The 4419-nt window shown below is 31.0% G+C and overlaps 1 long non-coding RNA gene across 3 annotated transcripts; it reads right to left on the reverse strand.

Annotated features, from left to right (window-relative positions):
• On the reverse strand, positions 2241-4002 carry LOC104750018. 3 transcript variants are annotated; one of them, XR_761513.2, is made up of 7 exons: positions 3861-4002; positions 3499-3746; positions 3267-3390; positions 3106-3167; positions 2793-3021; positions 2649-2697; positions 2241-2560 (listed from the first exon to the last, which is right to left on the reverse strand). It is a non-coding gene; the product is annotated as an uncharacterized LOC104750018 (long non-coding RNA). The 3 variants fall into 3 exon arrangements; XR_002035716.1 differs by having other exon boundaries at positions 2244-2560; positions 3267-3379; positions 3861-3997; XR_002035717.1 differs by having other exon boundaries at positions 2245-2560; positions 3267-3379; positions 3499-3667; positions 3861-3995.

Here is a 4419-nt window from a genome sequence, read left to right on the forward strand (position 1 = left end):
CCAAAATCGATTTCTTACAGCGTTTACCTCCATTTTTTTGAAGGAAAATGAATGTTTTCTTTTCCTTCCATTTTCTTTCGTAATCTGCTATAGGAAATTGAATGTTTTCTTGTAGTGATATGTAAAAATGTTTCATTTTTGGTATTATTGGGAGTTTTCAAATTTTGTTTTTTAAAGTTGACAAAACCATGGGAGAGAGTGGGATGATCTTGAAAGTCATGAGAGTTGTAGGTTAGAAACCAATACCCCGATCGACTTGTATATAAATACCCAAATTGTATAGGTTGTATGTCTTTTTTTGGAATTATTGGGAGTTTTAATTTTTTTTTTAAGTCGATGGAACCATGTTAGAAACCAATACTCCGATCCGATCCAATCGAACTGTATAAATACTCGAAATTGTATAATTCCAAATTTATCCTTCGCTATTTTTGCAAAAAAATGAATAATGTAAATAAAATCATAATCAGCTCACTGGTCCAAAATATTGAACTGATTACCTATCTTTTTTTTTTAGTAAATAATAAAAGCTCACTGGTCCAAAATAAAGTTTATGTTGTAGGTATGAGAGTAGCTAGAGAAAAATATGCTTAATTTTTACTTAAGATAAACAAAAATTCACATTATATTTAAGATGCTTCTAAGTTCTAGCGGTCTATTTTTGTTTGTATTTAAAATATAATTTAATATATATAGAATTGTCGTTTGTGAAATTAGCATGTTACAAAATACAAATTGTGAGGCGGTCGAGAAAAAAGTGGTTAAAAGATACACAAAAGATAAATACTGCAAAATAAAATAAAAAACCTGACATGATCCATTTTGTTGGCTTGTTATTTTATATTGTTTTATTAAACATGTAACTATGTCATAAATACGTAATTAGATAAAATGTAAAATAATAATTCTAGTTACAAAAAAAATCAAAATCAACTTTTAAAAGCAAAAAATTGCAAAACAAATCATTTAAAAGAATTTGACAACAAAAACTTTTGACATTATTTTGCAGAAGAAATTACAAATTCTAGTCGTTATTGTTTAAGGATAATGATATGAGAACTAAACATAATAATGATAGAGCATTTATTCAACGGATATAAGACTTAGATTGATTGAAAAGAGATTTTTCTAATTTCTAAAGTTTGTAAATTAGAGAAATTTGGAACATTTGAAGCATTAGATCAAGATTTTAGTTTTGTGTTTAACAGATAAAATCTGATTTAAATTTCGTATAAAGATTTCACTTTTGCGTTTGTACATAGATTTTATCTGTTATGAATTTTGTTTACTTTATTGTTGTTCTTAGTTGTCTAATTTTTTTGGTTTCAAGTTTAGTTGTCATACATGTTTAGAATAAAAGTGAATGTGTTTTGATATGTTTTTTAAAAAAATTAACATTATTTAGGTTTGAGGTCTTTTTATTTGTCTATCGAATATTAAATTAAAAAAGAATTTCAAAATTGATAGTTCAAACTCCAAACTAAAAAAAAAATATTTACAAAAATAACTTCACAGAGTATCGATCTGGACGATTTAGTGAGACAATTTGCTTTCACACGATCTGGACGTTTGAGGTTATTTAATAGATTTTTTCACTTTTTGCTAGTTTGGATGTTTTGTTGCATTTTCTCCATAAATTATTTTCTTATACAATTTTGCAAACGTATAATTAATAATTTTCTTTTAAAAATGTATTTATTATTCTATCACATTATTATTCAAATCATCAAAATAACACAGCTGAATTCATTAGTTATTGAAAACACTAATAATAACCCAAAGACTGGCACTACAAGAAAACAGGCAAATAGCGACTGCACTATTAGTCACTATTTAGTCGCTAAATGGTGTATTACGACTAAATAGCGACTAAAACTAATAGTCGTAAATCGAGAGTCGCTAAAATAAATAGTCGTAAAATTAGTCGCCAAATAGCGACTACATTACGACTATTTTGCATAGTCGTAAATTTAGTCGTAATGTAGTCACTAAATTTAGCGACTACGCTACGACTATTATACGACTACACAAAATAGTCATAATATAGTCACTAAATTTAGTGACTAATTGACGACTAATTTAAAAAATATTGTATTTATACAGCATTTTATATATACTATTTTAATATATATATATATATATATTTATTATTTTTAAACATATATAAGTTATTGAATAACGGTTTGTTTTTGGAATGAATTGATGTTAAAAATAAATACTATATTTATTATTATGAAACCATGATATTAAAAAAACTGTATTACAAAATAAAACTAAAAACATAATTAAATATAAGAATACATCATACTACTAAAAAAGAAAGTAAATATTGGAGGTATCTTGGGGTAATGCAGAAACATCAAGGAGGTTACTTTGCTTTCCCATATGAGAAGTCTTTTGCTTTTGAGATGAATGTTAAAGATTTTGACCTGAAGCAAACTGCAGAGACGAGACAAGGAGAAAGGAAGCTGAGCTGATGGAAGCATCTCTTAAGGAACTTAAGGCGAGGGAGAATGAGCTCAGGTTGCTTAATGACACCATCAGAGAGAAATCAGCTGAACTGGAGAAAAAAGAAGTTTGCTTACATATACCTAAACTGGATTTAACAAACACAAACGAGGGAGAATGAGCTCAGGCTGCTTACATACCTTGAAGCGAGGGAGAATGAGCTCAGGTTGCTAACATATACCTCCTAAACTGGATTCAACAAACCCAAACAACTTTGAGTCTATATGGTCACATGAATTCTCTTATGAACTGGATTCTCTTGGACTTAGCTCAAGCAAATATACCTTAGCCTTGGAGCCAACATGAGAAGGACGGAATATAAATTGCCTATTCAGGTTACTGACTTGAATAGTGGGAATCCAAACTGTTAGATGCGAAAATTGATCTTTGTAGATTCTTGACAGGTTGAATACAACGAAGGGTGCTGCATTGGTTTAAACATGAGAGCCCTATGATAAACGGAAGAAAATAGTTTGGTCCTCATCCTGACGCGAATGCTCTTCCACGTTAAGCCTTATAAGTTAAAAAAACGCCCATAAGAGCTCATAGAAATCTGGGTAACTGTTTGCAAAAAAGGCAGTGTTTTACCCTACTTACAGTTCTTCTCTATGCAATGGTACAGACAGGAACTGCAGGAGGACTTTAAATAGTAGATCATCCTACAATTAAATATAGAGAAGATATAATAGAGATCTACTGTATGGTGTTAAACTAAAGCCCCAAAAACGAATGACAGATACAGAAGGATAAACTAAAACCTCATGCATGAACAACCGGACGAAGGATGTGGAAAAGACAACACTCTTCTTGGTAAGAACCTCCACCAAAGGCTTGTTGACCTTATCCGCTCATACTTTCCATCTCCATTGACCTAAATAAGAACTAGTTTGAGTAAGTAACATCGCTGATGTAGTTGCAAACAAAAACCATAGTTATATAATCAACAATGTTAAAAAAAATCTCATGACCCACAATATTAAGACATCTGACCTTGGCTTGGCTTGATTGTGAATTTTAGTCTTTGAAGAGAATGAGAGCTGAGGAACGGCGATTGAGGAAGGAGGAGAAGAAGATTGTGAATGTTAGTCATCACACCTCCATTAGAATTCGTCACATCACCAACCAACTCACACAGCTCCCCATCGTTTCTCACCGCAAGCTGAAAGTGAAGTGACACAATCATAGTATTCTTATTATCCCTCTCTGTGTTTCCAGTCAATTCCATAACTTACACAGATCTAATTTACAAAAAAAAAAAAACCCCTTTCAAATTAGGGTTTTATGAAACCCCGTTCATATTAGGGTTTTATGAATTTGAAGATCAAAATAACTGAGGGAGAAGGGGTAATTACCTCGTCGGCTAACTAAATCCAAGCTACGACACCAACACGTTCGGCGTACTCGTCCTTCTTACGAAATCGAGCTAATCGGCCAATGGGGAACAGGAGACCAGCTGTACTGCTTTTCAGTTATCGCCTTCTTAGCAAGGCCAGATCCAAACATCGCCGATCTCGAACCCACCATAAGAAGAAGAAGCATAAAAATAGAAAAGGCTTTGAAGAATTTTAGGCCCATATTTCATTTTCCCTCTATATTATAAATCTTTCAATGTAAATTTTAGCGGGGGTTATTGGTTTAAGATTTGAATACAGTTTTAAAGATTTTAAATGTTAGGTAGAATCTGTTGTTATTAGATCAAGATTTTGTTAAACTCTGTCTGTTAAAGTTTAGTGTTATTAGTTTGTGATTTATAAAAAATCATTTAAAATCTTAACAAATCTGGGTTATTAGATTCAGACTTTTATAAAGTCATTAAAAGTTTTGTGTTATTCAATTAAAACAAAAGAATCTAGGATTGTTAATGAGTTCAATTATTATGTTATTGGTTCGTGATTTTAGACACTTTCTTTA

The sequence above is a fragment of the Camelina sativa genome, chromosome 16 (genome assembly GCF_000633955.1).
Source record: "Camelina sativa cultivar DH55 chromosome 16, Cs, whole genome shotgun sequence".
Lineage (NCBI taxonomy): Eukaryota > Viridiplantae > Streptophyta > Magnoliopsida > Brassicales > Brassicaceae > Camelina > Camelina sativa.